Below are 17,994 nucleotides of genomic sequence, written 5' to 3'. Positions count from 1 at the left end.
GCACACCCCTAATATTTTGTTTTTCACTGTGGGCTTTCCCAGATGGCAGGTTTAATCATGGGATTACACAACCAATCATTAGTCACATAGAAGCCTCAGCCTGAAACTGAAATATTAACTATTTTGAGGGTGTTCACATAGGGCTGCTTTGATGCACTGTCTTTTCAAATTTTCCCCATGAACCATTCATATTTCTTGTTCCCGGGTCTTTCTCTGGCCAACAGCTTTCTGGAGTAGGTGGGATGCTGGTGTGCGCTTCTAAAACATTATTATTAACTTGTTCTTAGGGGTCTTCTACAAGATCGCCCAGCTGGAGGCCTCCCTCCATCCCTCCCTGTCCCACCCACCCGCCTGGGAGGAAAAAAGCTGCAGAGAAGGTGAAGGGAGTAAGCCAAGCCAGCCAGGTAGGCTGAGAAGCATGAGCATGCAAATACTTTTTGCTTTTTCTTCCTCCCCCTCACGATGGTCGGTGGTTGTATGGAAGACCATTAACTCGGAAGTGGTCTTGCTGATGTTCCACAAGATCACTCAGCAAAAAAGTTTAAAAATGCAAAGAAAAATAGTCGCTGCTGTATCTCTGGGGCCCCTCCATACAACTCAGAAGCAATGTCAGGGTACATCAAAGTATCCCAAAAAGCTGCTGTAGGAAGAGGAACTTTTTAGAACAGGAAAAATTCAAGCTAAGCTCCAGTGTGCAGGAGGAAACTGAAACTGTGTATGGAGTGCTTCCCGATACCTTGCAGGGACTTCAAAGTAAATCCCTCCAATGTGCGAATGCACACCCACCACTCCTGGGGAACTTCGAAGTAAATTTGCTATCTGCGAAATCCCTGTGTGTTGCTGTGCAGAGGCCCATCTTTGTTTCATGTCTCTGGGCCCACTCCAACTTTGATAAACCCTTGTGTAACAGTTGACTTCTTTCATATGAGCAAAGGCTGAAAGTACCTTATCATGTTTAAGGCAGCAATGCACTGTTGGGTGGAAGTAAGTCCCATTGAACACAGTGGGACTTACTTCTAGCTAAGCATGCACACAACCAGAATGTACGTTTTAGAATACAGATCTGTAAGATGGTAAGGAAGTTTGCAATTATATCAGTGCTGTCTATGGAAAGGGATGAAGGGTTGTTCTGATGCTGGTTGCTTGAGATAACACATGAAAATTTAGGATATAAGGCGGCAGGTTTCGGAAAAATATTAGAGAAGGTTTTCTGCCTTTGAAAGTTTGGCGTGTTACCAGTAGATGTCCTGGAATACTCTTTATTAGATTTTTAAAATAGGGATAGCTTTTGCATAATTCATACTTTCTCCACCAAGGAAGAGAATGATATGACTTTTTATTCTGTCTTGAAGTTTTACTGCACTTATTTCCATGCTTCAGCTCTTGGGTTTCCCCCCCTCTAGTTTAAACTATTTATCATTTTATTTATTTAGAATATTCATATGCAGCTTTTGATCAAAAAGTTCTTAAAATGGTTTACATAGCAAAAGAAAAGAGAAAATGGGCTTTGGGCCCCAAAGAGCTCACAATCTAAAAAGAAACATTAGGAAGACACCAATAACATTCTCTGGGAGGAACGTGGTGCTACATTGAAGGATGACAGTTGCTCTCCCCACTGCTAAATACAAGAGAGTCACCACATATTTAGCAGTCCCTATTAGCAGGGGTTAGTGCATGTTAGAATATTTATCTTTGTGTTAAGCCCAAAGTCAATTTTTAAAAAGCTTCTGTGCAAAGCCCCAGTGTTGATAATTGTTGGCAAGAAACCACAATTCACAGAACTAACTGTAAAAAAGCTGAAAATGAGCCAACATCATTATTTCATGATAATGGATAGTTTTAAACAAGCTGTATTATCCTAGTTATTAACTCGAATAACCTGATTTAAATATCTATGACTGTGAGCACAGACCACTGTTTCTCCCACCACTAAGCATGATGATTGTTTATGTAACCTAATTGCACAATTATTATGTAACCTAAGTCCACAAAAATTATGAACCTACCTGGAGCATTTAGTGAGCAGTTGAAAATAATGAAGGAATGTTTTGCGTGTGAGTTTGCAAAAGGATGTGGTGAACACCCATGTGACAGCTCCCTAAAGGTCAGCTGCATTGGTATGTGTATTGGTATGTGCCACTGACTGATATCCTGACTAAATAATTACTCAGTGGAATTCCCATTGAAATTAATAGGACAAGTTCATAACTGAATAATTTAGTCAGGATGTCAGCCATAGATTCTAACTGACCCATGTGCTAAGTATCCACACAAGCGTTTCTGGCTCCAAGAGAGATACAGTACTAGTATGGGTACACGAGGCAGCCAGCTTTATGGAAAGAATATTAAAAAAATCTCCATAGCTGCTTTGAGCAATGACCACAATGTCATGAATATGAAAAGTATGAATATGGAAGTATGAATTGGTTTGAGACACAGGCTGACATGATATGATATGCATTGCCTTGTCAATGCTGCAAACCATGTCGGGAAATTGCAGATGCATAAGGCAGCCCCAGCACTGTTGAGACTGAACAGTTTTGCAATTAGAGCTAATGCAGTTGCTTCCCTTTGTCACAATAGGAACAACTAAGTGGCACTGACTGCACAACCACTTGTTTCAAACAGCCTCTGGGACCAACTGCACCCTCAATGTTATTTGCAGCATCAGTGAGACCATGTGGATCATGTAAAACAGTGTCCGCATGTTTATTGTAGTGGTTTGTATGTGATGGTGTCCAGCTTCTTCTGGCTGTGCACCTCAGTTCTATTTCTATAATGTACTGAGGAAGCTATAGTTTAATACAATAGGCTTGCTTATTTTATTTTTTTACTCCTTTACTTAGTAAATAAGACCGGTGGTTAAAACTTTGTTTTCACTTTCTGTTTGTTTTTCTTGCCTGCTGGAACATCAAGAAAACTGTAAGATCTGTTGGCAATACAGACTCTGTTCTGCCATTTATTGGTGTCTCTTATCTTGGAAGGTGGCCTCTCCCCTCTCCTGGCTGATAGGAAGACCTTTTTTAGCTGGGTCTGTTGGGTGGAGAGGGAGGACTGCTGCAGCCATTATTGCCCTAAAAGCCAAGGCTGTGCTATAGGTACAGCTGATGATGGGCCACCTATAGGCTGCCGCTGAAGCCAGCCACCAAAGGGGGCCAGCCTTTGGTGGTGGTCTTTGGGGATGGGACTGAGGGCTAGGGTAGGACATGCTGTCACCAGTTATACTTCCTCTGTTACATGTAGCTTTGGCCTGATATAGGTATATGTTTTGGTTTATCTGGAGATGAGGATACAGGAGTGGTGTTCGGTGCCCCTGGGGCAACTATTCCAATGAGGGTGGGGAACAGAAGAAGTTGTGGCATTGGCAGGGCAGCAGGCCATTACAGGGGAAGGGAGATCAGAAACTTAATAGCTGTTAGCCCTTCCAGCTCTTCTGCCAGCTATATTACCTTGATGAGCACAGAACCTTTGTAATACCAGGTCAGTTCAAAATAAAATAGAAATCATCCACTACTTGATTGTGGATGAGGAAGCTGAACTGGTGTGTATCACAGAGACTTGGTTGAAGGAGGCTAGTGGTCCAGTCTGGTCCCAGCTTCTCCTGCCAGTGAGTTATTCACACATGGCTTCATGCTACGGGGTGACTGTTGAGTGAAGCCACTTTGAATTACACTTGCGGCATTGAGGGAAGCAGCCCCTCCCCTCTGCTTTTGGGAGGTTTTTTGGTGAAGGTTCACATTGCATGCCTCCGTGTTTTCCCTCTAGCCAATGGGGGGGGGAGATTTCTAAAGCCTATATCTGCACTCCTAAAGAGGGTTTCCCTGATATCATGTGAATGATTCTACGTCAGTGCCTCTCCTCCATCATTTTCAGAAAATGTAGCTTAAAATCAGGGTTTTAAAAACCCGGACACACATCGAGATAAGATAGAATTCGGAAGACGAAACCCGATTTGTGTGTGGAGTGCTTCCAAGGATCTCAAATGGACTGGGGTAAGCTTGGCTGTTGTGTGACGCACACACTGTCTTCTGGAGGAGATTCGGGGTAACAGCCTTGTCTGTAAAGTTTGCAGGGTACTCTGTTGTGGAGCAAGAAAACTCACATCCAGAAGAGTTGTCTAGGGTTGTGAGGGAAATAGTATGTACCCCTCCTCCCTTGAGTCAGCATTTAGAGCCAACAGTGAATCGTAGGGATGTGCACGGAACCACGGAGGTGCAGTCCGGCACTGGGGGTATGTAGCTTTAAGGGCGGGGGGGTAGTACTTACCCCTCCTGTCGCTTTCCCCCCTCCAGCGCTTGACCTTTTAGCAAAGTTTTTGGGGTGGCAGCGTTCCTCCCTGCTGCCCCTGCCCCTGTCATTGCCCAGCAAAAAGGGAAGTTGAGTGCACGCATGCGCCCATTGTGGCGTGTGCACGCCCGTTGCCGCCACCGCACACACGCGCCACACACATCACATGTTGCATGCACATGCAATGTGTGACGTGTGTGGCACGCACGCGCATGGCCCCAATCCGGACTGGTTCAGAGGCCTCTAACATGGCCCCAGACCTGTCTGGTGCACATCCCTAGTGACTCACTGTGACACGTTTACTGATTTTTTTGGCAGATAAAATCCCTTGGATTGGATTCCACAGTTATCCAGCCGAACTGGATTCCATGGTTATTGCAGTCTATTATGGAGGTGTCCAGCAACTCTTCTTGTATTGTTAGGTTGGATCAGTTTCAGTTTGTGACTCACAAGGACATGGACAAGCTGCTTGGAGAAGTTCTCCTTATCACCTGTTCTCTTGTAGGGATGTGCATGGGACTGGCTGGCCCAATTCGGTTCGATTCCAGACTGGACTCGAACCTGACTGGGCCAGTTTAGTCCGGACCTCCTCGAACCCCGCTCCAGTTCAGAAAAAAACTAACCTTTACACCCTTCGGGGGAGTGCACATACTACTACTACAACTAAAAGTGCACATACATTGAAAACATGAACATATTTAAAATATTAAATATTTGGCATGAAAGGCACATTAACCAAATATAGCAAAAGATATTAACCAAAACAGTCAAATATTTAGCAGGATGGTGCTAAAATCACCAGAAAGCAACATCAAATTCTCCATGCTATGTGTATCGATCGAGTGTTACCTCATCAAGCAGTAAAACATTTTGTAACCTGTTCGAGAATAACTGTTGGGGGGGGGAACAAATTATTTGTAATTTTAATTTTTTTACAGTAAATATTTATTTTTTAAAACATATTTGTATACCGCCCACCACTACCAAAGTCTCTAGGTGATTTACAGCAATAAAACAAACTTGTGCTATGCTGATGACACCATTCTGATAGCTGAGAATGTGGATGATCTGCAAGCTCTAGTAATGTGGATGATCTGCAAGCTCTAGGAGCACAGTGAAAAAATGGGACTATGATTAAATGTAATGTAAAGAAGACTAAACTAATGACAAGAGGTATAGCAACTAACTAAGCCATTGCCCAGGGATAGTATCAAAACCTTGAGAGAGAAGCTGGGACTTATAGAAAGCAGCACGAGCCGTTGAGAAGGAGTGTTGGAGCTAGGACCCTGGCAGTATCCACTCTCAGCTGCAATGTCTCACAGTGACCATTGGGTGTGTGTGTGTTACAGTCATGGATAAAATAAAATTGCTGGACTCCTCCCCTCTTTGTTCTTCCAGTGGTAGTCACCATTTTGTCTCTCCAGAGGTAGCTGTTTGTTTATTCTCTCTCCCCTTCCAGCCATAAGCTCAGCTTTCCTATCCTTTTGTAACTTCTAAATAAATCCTTGTTCTTCATACTTAAAGAACTTTCTCCAGACCTCTTACTTCGCTGAATTCTCCCCAAACTGGATTTGCTCTGCTATTTGGGGACTGAACTACCATTCTTCTCCTACATCCTCAACTTCTAGTCTTCTCTCAAATGCTGCAAAAGGACCAATGCTGAACCTTCAAATGCTGAACCTTCAACTTTCAGACTGTGCATTTCACCAGCCATGTAGAAGCTTGCATGTGAAAAGAAAATTAATTGTATTAAGCAGTAAAAAAACCCTGTCAGCTTGAAAAAAATATAATTAGTGGTAAAACATGGAACTGACATTGAAATACAATAATTGCAACATAAAGGGTAATGATTCTTCGATTGTATTGTTCATATTTCCAAGAGAGCCTTACCTGGAATTGTGTGTGTGTGTGTGTGTGTGTGGGCGGGGTGGGTGGGGAGTTGTTCCTATCAAGGTTTGTGTCAGTCCAGAGAATATTTTGTCTCTCAACTCATTCACAGCCAGATAGACCTGGAGAAGTTTTAGGGGCAGACTGCACGACCAATGCCCACTATCCAAATGTTCCTCAAATATGGGACAATTGGGGGCCATATTCAGAAGCTGCATGGTTGGCTGAGGAATGTCTCATGGAAGGGAGGGATCTAGAGCTGGGCTGAGCTGAAACGCTTCCTCATACCTCGCCCAAGCCGGCCCACTAAATTCAGTAAATGCACGATAAATTATATCTAAATGTTTTATCAAAGATGGTGCTTGTGCCAATTTTTAATACCTCCATAAAACCCACCAACCAATTTGATCAATTGTGATCCATAGTTTTCACCTTAATTTCCCCCTCTCCTTTGGATCAGTCCGATCCTTGTCTTGAGTTTCTGTTTCACGATATAATAAGGAGAAAATGTCGACATACTCATTTTTCTGATTTTTCTTTTCTTTTGTGGACATTAAAAGGTGATCACCTAATGGAAAAGACACATCACCATAAGGATAGGATTCTATCCTCTCCTCTCTGGTGTTAGAACTCTTTGTACAAGGCCCCAGCTTAACAGATTTTTCAGCAGCCCATTGCTCATCCCAGGATGATGGTGTGTTGCTGGAGACTTGCCTTGGAGTTTCAGAAGATTGTTTACTAACAGGGGTTGATGTAGAATCCATCCAGGCAGCTGTGGGCAAGCCTAGGCCAGGAGGCCAAAAAGGCATACCACCCCATACCTGAGACAGCTGCCAAACCCAAGGAGGATAAGACTCAGACTCAACTGCTGGACCCATGTCTGAATCCAAGGTGTTACATTGGGAAGGCCTCTTTGACAAGTGGTTTTGACGACCACAACTTCTTCACCTGGCCCCTTGTCCAACACATCAAGCCTGGCCTCAATAGACTGCAAGAGCTGAAGCTGCCTGTTAGCCTGGCTACTGGATTTAGAACCCCATTTTGGTCTAGAACCGGAATTCTCACCACCTTTTTTCTGTGCTTCCAATGCATCTAAGCAGGACAGGATATGGGTAATAACCATCTGGTTCTCGTCTTCTGAAGAAGGATGCAAGGGGTTCAGGCTGCTGAACTGGCCTCCTTGGGCCAGGTGTCTTCCCTTTTCCCATCCTTTCTTTGGGGCCATAATTAACTATATTTTATTCAGTTTTATAAACACTCCTCTATGCACATAAACGTAAACACATGAATACCCAGCCTCTTTTATCAATTCATTTATTATTACTTTATTATTATTTCCACTATTAAATTAACTCAAAATATTCTTATTATTTTTTATACATACAGTAATATAAGTCAACCTTTTACTTTAATCAAGAAAAGGCTTTCTTTCTTTCTTTCTTTCTTTCTTTCTTTCTTTCTTTCTTTCTTTCTTTCTTTCTTTCTTAACTGCTACTTCTATTTATTGCCAGGGAATTGCTTCAGTCCCATCTACTTGACTCAGTTCAACTTAATCAATTTACACACTCCCAATTTATCTATTCATTTACTCACTCCATCATTTACTAATTCTAATTCATTTTTATTTACTTACTCCAAACCATTACCTCTTATATTCCTATAAATTATTCCTAGAAATTATTATTATTAAGAAATTGGACAAGAAAAAGATAAATGAAACACTCAAACCAGACAGGCTAAAGCCCAGAAGTGACCATCCCAGCCTTGCAAATGCTGACTCAGCCCTCAGTCAGATGAAACCATGCTGATTTCAGAATTGTAGAGATGGCTTCTTCCTGCAGGCAGTGGCTAAACGCTTGCCTGACTCGCCATCAGCCACTCAAATCCTCACAGTTGTGTTTGCCTCAGTTGCTCTTCTTGGCAGCGGCTGGTCACTTGCCTGCCCACAAAAGAAGTGGCTTTTCGTTCATGCAACTAGGCCTCATTGTTCTCATTGTTGGCTGTTTGCATCTCTCAAATCCACACACTAACAGAATGTAAACTTCAGCAAAATATTTGAAGTCCAACAAGTTCAAAGTTTCCTCAGCATTGCATGAAACTGAATATTAACCTGCATAGGATCTGGTGGTTCGTTTATTATCTCTCATCCCCATACATTGCTGTTTTGATTGATTTCTTCTCTTAGAAGTAATATACTGAGAAGTTATGATGACATTTTGGGCATAGTTTCTATGTAATCTTTCAGAAAATAAAAGCAGATTACAAATAAAGTGGTCAAACTTCAATTTTATTCAAATTTAATGTTTGCAGAAGGGTGACACAATATCAACAATAGGTTGATATTGTGGATTTTTTGTTGCAATGTGTGCTGTTGTCACTCTTCTGCTGGTGGTGGGGGAGGGACAGCAACAGTTCTCTCTGTGCTGTGGATTTAATGCTGCAATGTGTGTTGTCACTCTTCTGCTTGTGGGGAGAGCCAGTATTGTAAAAGTTCTCTCTCTCTGCTGTGGTGATACATGTTGTTTTGCATTATCATGCCTGTTGTCACTCTTCTGCTGGGGGGAGGGACAGATAGCAATTAGCTGTGGGGTGTGCAGCAACTTGATTCACCTATAGGGAGCAATGGGGATGCAAAGCACCCCACTGCCACCCATGGGTGACTAGTAGAGGGCACCAAAGTAGGTTGGGTGGCAGGGCACCATGGGTGCTGCCTACCACTAAAACTGCAGATGGGTGATATGACAAACAGTTGTTTTTAGGCTTTTAAAATTTTTTCCTGGTGTTTGTTTTTTCTCCCATAGGGTTCAAAGCAGCCCTGTTATTCCCCATGGGTAGTGCCTATGCACCCCAAAGTGGGTTGAGGGATAGGGCATCATGGGTGCCATGTTACCACCCAGGCTGCAAGCAGTTGGCACACTCTTGTGAATTTGGGGGAAAATTTAAGTATTTCAGATTCCTTGGTGTATTATAACTTTTTCTTATAATGAATCTCAATGAAGAACCTGTCAAATTACCACCCAACCTGCAAGGTTGAGTCTGAAGAACAAGGACAGTAGTAGTAGGCTACAACAGGAACATATTTCTTCTTTTAGAGCATTGTATTCTAGCAAGGATTTCCAAATTTAGGCAATGTGATAATCACTTGCTAGTCCCAGATACCATATAAGCAGTTACTTAACAATTCATCTCATGGTATTCTGTCCTCATTATTTTTGACCTCTCTCTTTTTGATCTACTTATAAACTAGTTTCAGAATGTTTGTCTGGAGTGTGATATTATTTTCTAAGGCCACTCAGTGAAAACTCCTTGAGTGCTTTCTTGCAACTGAGTGAAAGGGCTTGAGGATGGGTGCTGGAGAAGGCAGCAGAAGCTCACCTTCCCTACAGACAAGCAATATGGGGTTGCTCGGTATGCTAATTGCGTGTCCAGACTATCAGCGGCTGCCATGGGCAGCACAGAGGTGTGGGGATTGGGACCCATTGTCTTGGACCCCAGAAATACCACAGTGCACTTCATGCATGTGCAATGCATTGTAGGGATCCCCAGTGATGGGTGGGTGCTTATCAGTGTTTCAGTGCTGTCTGGAAGCAGCCGGCACTGCCACACAGTCAATAGAATGGGGTTAAGAGAGTGCTTGCCCCCTTAACCTCATTTAAGAGCCCAGCTTCTTAGCCAGGTTTGCTGCAGAGGAACTACCAGGAGCAGAGTGGGTCTCAGCAGTTCCCATGGGCAGCCAAACCCAGACTTAGCGGCCCTAGCCCCGTCTTGGCCGCTTGTGAGAACAGCCTCTATCTGTATCATCCTTCATAGTAGAACTGAAATTTATCTAAATTTTACAGAAGGGCTGACCTTAGTGCTTTACAAGGACTACTTTACAAAGTAGTCCTGCAGAAACTCAAACCCACAGTTTTGTTGGGAGTTTGGCATTATGGGATCATGTAATGGTCAACAATGCCCTTTTTGCCAGAACTGTTTGGTCTGCAGTGGTCCCCACTCCTTTTCTAATTGTCTCTGATCCAAGCGGTGGTGGGGTCAGAAGAACTTACCTGGACCTAGGCGACCCCCTGTCTGCCAAAGAGACCTAGTCCCATAAAATTGTATCCCCTTTGGTCATTGCTTCAACATTACCCTAATCTTCATGATAGACTTTATTTATGGGAGGGATTAAAACTTAGTTTTAGGATACCTTACCAGGGTATGGCATTTAGGTCACAAAAGGGCATGGCATTTAGGTCACAAAACCTGAAATCAAAAGTGGGGATGCAGCACATAGTGTGTGAGAAGATTAATAAGGAGGTTACGGAAGGGTGGGTTTGGGGCCCCTTTAAGGAACCCCTATTGCCTAACTTGAGGGTTTCCCCCTTGGGTGTGGTTCCTTAAAAAGCAATGGGGGAATTTCATTTAATACACCATTCATTATTCCCCATAGATAGCTCGGTAAATGATGCAATTCCACCAAACTTATGTTCGGTTCAATATTATTTATTATTTATTTATTTATCAAATTTATACCCCGCCCAAACTTACGTCTCTGTGCGGCTCGTTTGAATTAGCCATTAATATGGTGTGAGCCAAAAGCAAGAGCGCCCTTATGGCAAAATGCAACATTAAATCAGCTTTTCGTTTGTTGCCAATTCACCCTGATGATTTTGACCTCTTGGGATTTCTGTTTGAAGATGTTTACTATGTGGATCGTGCTCTTCTGATGGGTTGTTCAATCTCTTGCTCGGCTTTCGAGTGCTTTAGTTCTTTTCTGGACTGGGCCTTGAAGGAATGTACCAGCATACAATCATATGCTGGTCTGATGTACTACTACATCAGTAGTACACTACCTTGATTATTTCCTTTTTTCAGGTCCAGTAGTGACCATAATGTGTATTTATCTCGTGGATACATTCTATGAATTGTCTCGGGAGCTGGGAATGCCCTGGGTGTGGAAAAAACAGAGGGCCCAGCTCCCTGCCTAATTTTTTGGGGCATAGAAATTGATATCATAGCACAGTGTTGCCGTTTACCCATGGACAAGGAGACTCGGAACAGCTCCTGAGACAATTACTGGCATTTAAGAAAATTACACTTAAAGATCTGCAGAGCATAATAGGGAATTTAAATTTTGCATGCCATGTCATAGCTCCAGGAAGAGCTTTTATTAGACTTCTGTGTGTTGCTACGATGGGGATTAGAGCTCCCCATCAACACATTAGGAAAAATTGAGATATAAGGGAGGATGCCGTGGTCTGGTTGGAGTTTATTTCTGGACTTAACATTATTTCCCTTTTGGCAGTCAGAAAAATTTTGTTGGAGGCGGAGCTCCAGATGCACTCTATTGCTGCTGGCGGCCAGGGATTTAGCATCTATTATCAAGCCCTGGAAGGATGGGCCCATGAATCGCGGGTCCACCCTGACACTCGTTAGTCCATTTCACCTTCTATAATAAACAAGTTGTTGACTCATCTTAATAATATTTGCTCTTTGGATTTTGAAGTACTGTTGTTTAGAGCAGCTATTTTGACTCCTTTTTTTGATATCATGCAGGTTGGTGAGCTGGTAGTGGCATCTAAGTGGGATGCTTCTGCCTGCTCGCTTCAACAAGGGGGCATGTGTTTGGTGAAAAGTGGGGTGGAACTAACTATTCATTTCACTAAAACCTACCGACACGGAAAAGGATCAGTGGCTGAATTTTCTGTCAGTACCCCAGACACGTTATGCCCAGTTCAAGCACTGTCCAACTACATAAGTGTGCAAGGTGACAGTCAGGGTCCACTCTTTAGCCATGAGGATGCCTTCCCGTTGACACGCTACCAATTCTGGGCATTGGTCCTGGAAGCAAAATGTAAAATGGGTCGTCATCCAGCCAATTAAGGCACTCATTCTTATTGCATAGGAGCAGAGTCTTCGGTGGTTGTGGCTGGCATTTCAGAGGCTCAGATTAGGGCAATAAGATGGTGGCACTCATCGGCATGTCAGAGGTATATTCGTCCCTTGAAACATAAATGACAATTTTGGAATTTCTTTTTTTTCTTTCCACAATTTTGGTATTTATTTTTTTCTTCAGGAATTCTGTGACCTCCTTACCGGGTGTTGATATATGGGCACAGCTACATGTTCTCGTGTTCTGGGCCAGTAGAAGAGTTTGCATGACCAGTACAGGAACCCAGACGGGCTTTGCTGCCATGGCTGAAGTTGATTGGTTGGGTTGTCGCGGAGTGGCATGGATTGAGTTTTTTCCAACCTTGTTTAAGTATATTTCTAAGAGGAGAGTTCCCCATATATTGGTGATTCATTTGCGGGGTAACAATATCAGCTTGCTTCAAGGCAAGGCTCTCATATTGCAGGCAATAGACGATTTTCGGAGATTGAAAGTTCAGTTTCTGGATCTTGTCTTGGTTTGGTCCAACATGATTCTGAGATTGCAATGGCGGGGCCATGGCAGCATCTGATGTTTTAATCAGGTTAGATGTGAGGTTAACCACGAGATTGGCTGTGCTGTGGTTGCTATGGGTGGATGTGTGATTCAGTATCCTGAGATGATGGCTCAGGATGTTTCCTGGTTTTGGCCAGATGTTTGGTCCATTTGTTGGACCGTGGGAACGGCATCTTCCGCTGGGACCTGCAGTGGGGAATTAGTAAACTGGTTGAAGGGTGGATCCACTCCCACTTGAATGCCGCTCAGTGCCTCACAACCTGGTCTGAGGTGGGCTGGCATTCATTCCTTCATTGGGGGTAACCTCATAGTTGAGATGAGGTTTGGACTGGTACTGAGTCAAATCAAAGCCTAGTCCTTCGCCCTCCTATGGGCATACCTCCTATGAGATTCACCCACATAGGGGATACCCACATTTTAGTTCCATTCCTCATTGCAGGTTTAGTAAATATTTAATAAAGTGGCCCTAGTTTCTTCCAACTACGCATGCCCTGTCATTATTTGGGTCTGGGTTCGCAACTGCTTGAGAAGACTAAACTAAGTGTACTCTAGTCCTCAGCCGACCTGCCAGAGCAGTTCTATCCCTAGAGGTCAAAGTGGTCTGAAGCTCACCCATTGTTTTCTCAAGGAGAAGAGCAGCAGGCAAAGCCTGGCTCAGAGTAACTGCCTCAGTACAGTTTCGTGGCAGCAAAAGACATATCAAGTACTAAGATGAGGTTGGACTGGAGCTGCCAGTCCGTATTGGACAGGTTGCACACCTCCAAGCCACTACACCTTGCCAGGCTGTGGATGGCTCCCTTTTACTCCTGCAGAGCAAGAAAAAGATGGAGTTCCACTGGCTAGGAACATCCTGAGGGATCAGGTGTTCAGGCAGACCTAGCTCAAGCTGCTTCACCTTTTCACTCCAGTGGAAATAGCCAGTGATCTTGTGACACTGGTTCACAAGAGTGGCCATAGAAGCAGCAGGACCTGTGTGGGGAGCTAGCCTGTCATGTTTGGACTTTGTCTCCTTATGTCCAAGTGCATTAAAACTATTAAAAACACAATTTAAACAATATCTAATTAAAAGCCTGGATGGACAAATGTGTCTTGACTGGCTTTTTAAAAGTTGTAAGAGTTTGGGAGGATCTTATTTCAGCAGAGAATGTGTTCCAAAGCCTTGGTGCAGCAACGGAGAAGGCCGCTCCCTGAATAGTACCAGATGAGCTGGTGGCAACTACAGATGAACCTCACTTGATGATCTCAATGGGAGGTGTGGTTCATAGCGAAGAAGGCATTCTCTTAAATACCCAGGGCCCAAGCTGTTTAGGGCTTTATAGTTTATAACTAAAACCTTGTACTTTGCCCAGAAACTTATTTGTAACCAGTGTAGATCTTTTAAGATAGGAGTGATATGGTCTCTCCAAGATGACCCAGAGACCAACCTGGCTGCTGCATTCTGGAACTGCAGTTTCCAGACTACGTACGAAGGCAGCCCCACATAGAGTGCATTGCAGTAATCAAGTCTGGAGGTGACCAGCAGATGTACTACTGTTCTGAAGTCATTTATCTCAAGAAATGGACACAGCTGGTGTATCAGCCAAAGCTGATAAAAGGCACCTCTGGCCACTGCATCAATCTGGGACACCAGGGAGAAGTTTGTGTCCAGAAGCAACCCCAGACTGCTTACCTGTTCCTTCTGGGGAAGTGTGACCCCATCCAGAACTGGCAGATCAAAATCATCTCTCGAATTCCGACCCCACACAATAAGTACCTCTGTCTTATCTTGATTCAGTCTCAGCCTGTTACCTCTCATCCAGCCCATCACTGCCTCCAGGCAGGCATTTAGGGAAGTTATTCCTTCTCCTGATGGTGTTGACATGGAGAAAAAGATTTGGGTGTCATCAGCATAATGATAACACCCTGCACCAAATCTCCTGATGATCTCTCCCAGTAGTTTCATGTAGATGTTAAACAACATTGGAGACAATACAGAGCCCTGAGGGACACCATACCGAAGTTCAGTTTTTGAAGACCAACAGTCCCCGAGGGACACCATCTGGAATCTGCCTGAGAGGTAAGAGTGGAACCACTGCAAAGCAGTGTCTCCCAGCCTCAATCCCCTCAGACGCTCCAGAAGGATACTATGGTTGATAGTATCGAAAACCGCAGAGAGGTCCAAAAGGACCAACAGAGTCACACTTCCTCTGTCAATTCCCAATTGGAGATCATCCATCAGGTGACCAAGTCAGTCTTCACCCCATACCCTGCCTGGAAGCTGGTCTGAATCGGGTCTAGATAATCAGCTTCATCCAAGACTGCCTGGAGTTCAGAGGCCACCACCCTCTCAGTTACCTTGCCCAGCCACAGAAGGTTGGAGACAGGCCTATAGTTTCTCAACTCTGAGGAATCCAGGGCAGGCTTCTTCAGAAGTGGTCTAATAATTGCCTCCTTAAGGTAAGGAGGCATCCTGCCCTTCCTCAGAGAAGCATTTATGATCTCTACTAGGCCTTCTACAACAACCTCCCTGCCAGATAGTATTAGTCATGTTGGGCAAGGGTCAAGAGAACAGGTGGTAGGCCGCATCACTCCAAGCAGCTTGTCCACATCCCCACGAATCACAAACTGTCAAGAGGCTGGAGCCACTGACTTACCACTGCTACTCAAGGGCACACTTGGCCTACTGCTGCATGGCCAAGGATCCTTGGGTGATGCTGCTGCAGGTGAAACAGCATACCTGACATTATGAAATGCATAGGGTCCTTGCACCTACTGACCTGTGTCCTGCAGTGGGTGCAGGCAGCATTGGAAGGATCACCAGCATTGGAAGGATCACCACGCAAAAGCTCAAAGTGATCCCACACCATGCTGCCACTGGACTCTCCGGCACATGGCTGCTTGGGTGGTGGTGGGGCTGCTGGGTCCTTCTCAGACACACCACCACCACCACCACCCTAAGAGCTTGCCTGGGAAGTTCTGGGGCAGGAAGCATGATTACTTCCTCCTAGCCCTCCTCAGACACAGCCCAAGGGCTCCCACACAGCACCCCTGCCGGGGACATTGGGGAAGATGGTGAGACAGATTTAAGATGGATCTGGCTGGACTGCAGCTGGCCCTGCCTGCACGTCCTTCACAGCTGGCATGGGAAGAGCTTTTTCCCTGACAGGGGAGGCCTTCCCCCCTAATTCCTGCCCAGCCACAGGCCTCAGTGTGGGACCAGGCAGACCCAAAATGTCTAGCCTGTGTATGAAAGTAGGGGCGGGAGCAATTCAGAGAGCAAGGCCCTGTCACCACACTCTCCATGACTAGCATCACCCACCCCTCTCCCTGGCACCTACCTTCCCAGCCATCTCTTTTGGGGGTTTTAAATTTAAGCCTTAACTAACAAGGGGAGTTAAAATTTAGGAGGATGAGAACAGAAAGAGGAAAAGTGGGGTGAGTGTGACATCCATTGCCAGTGGGCAGTGGGCACACAGAAGCCACAGCGTTTTTTAAAAATTAAAAAAAAAATTGAGGAGGGAATTTAAACTAATTTAATTAGTTTAATTAATTTAAATTTATTTTATTTTAAATTTATTTAAATTTAAATATATTTAAATATATATATATATATATATATATATATATATATATATATATATATAAAAATTTAAATATGTTTTAAATTTATTTAAATTTAAACACTTCAGGAATCCCTCCCACAGAACCCCTATTTGAAATTCTTAAAAAATTAAAGCTATTTTTTAAAAAAACAAAAAAAACACCCAACACCTTTATTTTAAAGGATTAAACTTTAAAAATGCACCACACAAATTTTAATTGTGAAAAAACACAGTGACAATTTACAAAATGTGTGTGTGTGTGTGTGTGTGTGTGATAAAACAAAATGGGGTACTCACCCTCAGAAGTCTTCTCCCTCATTGAGTCTCACTCTCTCAGTAGTGCACATCCAGACCTTTCACTCTTTTCAGCTACAGACTCAATAGCAGCCATGGAGAAGGCTGCTGGGCCACAGGACCCTTCTCTCCAGCACACCAGGCAGGCAGGCACTGGGTGCTCAGTGATTTCAGGGCAGGGAAGGGGGAAAAAAACCACAGAAGGATCTTCTTCTTCTCTTCCAGCACAGAAGGAATCAAATCTTCTTCCAGTTTCTTCCCCAACAGCAGCAGCTGGTCAGTCCTCCTAGAAGAATCGTCCAGAGCCAGAAGCCAGAAGTTGGAGCCAGCAGCAGCCACAGTTGGTTCTTATCCCTTCTCCCATGAGGAAGAAGCAATGGTTGACTCAGGGGACACTCTGTCCTTTGCATTTACTCCTTTAAAGTGTCTCCAAATGCCTCCCTCCCTTGTCCCTCCCCCCTAGCCAATGCTGGCACAATTCGACCTGGCAGCACAGGATGTGAATGACAACAAGCCAACCAAGGAGCAAGGGGTGGTCGCCAGTCAATCATTGCACAGTGCAAACTAACCAACCGGAGCGGCAGAGAAGCTCCGAGGGCTGGAATTTTAAGGCACACAAAATGGAGTCTTAAGGACACTGAAAGACAAAATGGCACCTCGAAACACCAAATCTATTTGAGCTCAAATCAGGGTTATTCAATTCAAGCTCAAATCTAGACACTAGACCCCAGGCGGATTTGTTTCAAGGCCGAATCACTTGAATCTGCCAGATTAAAGTCAAATCAATTCAGCCACGAATCAATTTGTACATCCCTACTACATTGATTCAGAAGTCTTTTAAAAAGGCAATTGCTGGAACCAACTTTCTTCAAAGTGAAATGCAGGAGATAATTCCAGGGTACTCCCAAAGATAATTTGCTCACAATTTCTCAATATTCCAGTGTTTTAGTTTCTGATTTTAAGCAAACTACTATCCTGAGAACATAGATAGTTTGAGTTCTGTGCATGCAGTGGAGGGGAGATAATAGAACATAATTATTTGTAGTCTAATCCAAAGACTTTTTGCAATAAATACGCTGCATTCTAATAATGAATGAAGTGTATGCTGGGTCATGCTAGTGTGCTGCAAAAGAACAGTTAGCATGCCACAAGAAGTGAATTAAATAAATAAATAACTGCAGGCTGTTGTGAGCCCACAGGAGGGATGGACAGAAGAGGGTGCCTTTTGTGTCTTTGCTTGCTTCATAACTCTGTGCCTGATTCCTTCTAATCAACCTTTGTTGTAGGGGCAGTTCTGCTGGTGGGTGTGATCAGAGCATTGAATCACTGATAGCTGCTCTCAGATGTAGTGGGATCTCCGCATGAGTTACTGTTCTGGACATGTTGCCTTCTGATCCGGAGGAGCACCCACAACAGTGGCATATGCATAAGCACAGGCGGTACTTCTGCGAGGGTGTGTGTCGAATTCTTATTGACACTTTCTAAAGAAAAAACCTTTTCGGGTGTAGTCATTACAGAGAA

The 17,994-nt window shown here is 44.0% G+C and overlaps 1 protein-coding gene across 5 annotated transcripts in view; it reads right to left on the bottom strand.

Moving 5' to 3' along the window:
- The window catches only part of LOC128340871 (uncharacterized), a 72,821-nt gene extending 55,603 nt beyond the window's left edge, over positions 1–17,218 (bottom strand). For all 5 annotated transcript variants that reach the window (XR_008314047.1, XR_008314046.1, XR_008314049.1 and 2 more), the window contains exon 1: positions 16,477–17,218. The gene's annotated coding sequence lies outside the window, so the exon portion shown is untranslated. The remainder of the gene's footprint in view (positions 1–16,476) is intronic.
- Positions 17,219–17,994: the final 776 nt, after the last annotated feature.

Source organism: Hemicordylus capensis, chromosome 1 (genome assembly GCF_027244095.1).
Source record: "Hemicordylus capensis ecotype Gifberg chromosome 1, rHemCap1.1.pri, whole genome shotgun sequence".
In the NCBI taxonomy this organism is placed as follows: Eukaryota; Metazoa; Chordata; class Lepidosauria; order Squamata; family Cordylidae; genus Hemicordylus; species Hemicordylus capensis.
Note: the sequence above shows the minus strand (reverse complement) of the source record. Positions and strands in the feature narration are given on the sequence as shown.